Raw genomic sequence first — 309 nt, forward strand, 5'->3', positions numbered from 1 at the left:
GCACCCACAATGGTCCACGTTTCTCTTAACAATGGAATTAGAATAAAACATCTGCAGCCAGAGCTGCACGGGGCCCGGCTTGCTCTTTTGCCATCAGTCTCAATGAGGTGAAAAGTGAACGCTAGCCACAAATCAGCTGAGAATTAACACAAGCTGTTGTTTTTGAGTTTTCCAAATATTTTCCAACTCCCATTGTGTGTTTTTGTGTTTTGTACTCAAAAATCCCTGCCAAAACCTCCCCCAACGACATTCCTTCCTGGGTTCCTAACATGTGGACAGCAAACAAAACTTCTCATAGGTCATTAATCT

The sequence above is a fragment of the Balaenoptera acutorostrata genome, chromosome 14, assembly GCF_949987535.1.
Source record: "Balaenoptera acutorostrata chromosome 14, mBalAcu1.1, whole genome shotgun sequence".
NCBI lineage: Eukaryota > Metazoa > Chordata > Mammalia > Artiodactyla > Balaenopteridae > Balaenoptera > Balaenoptera acutorostrata.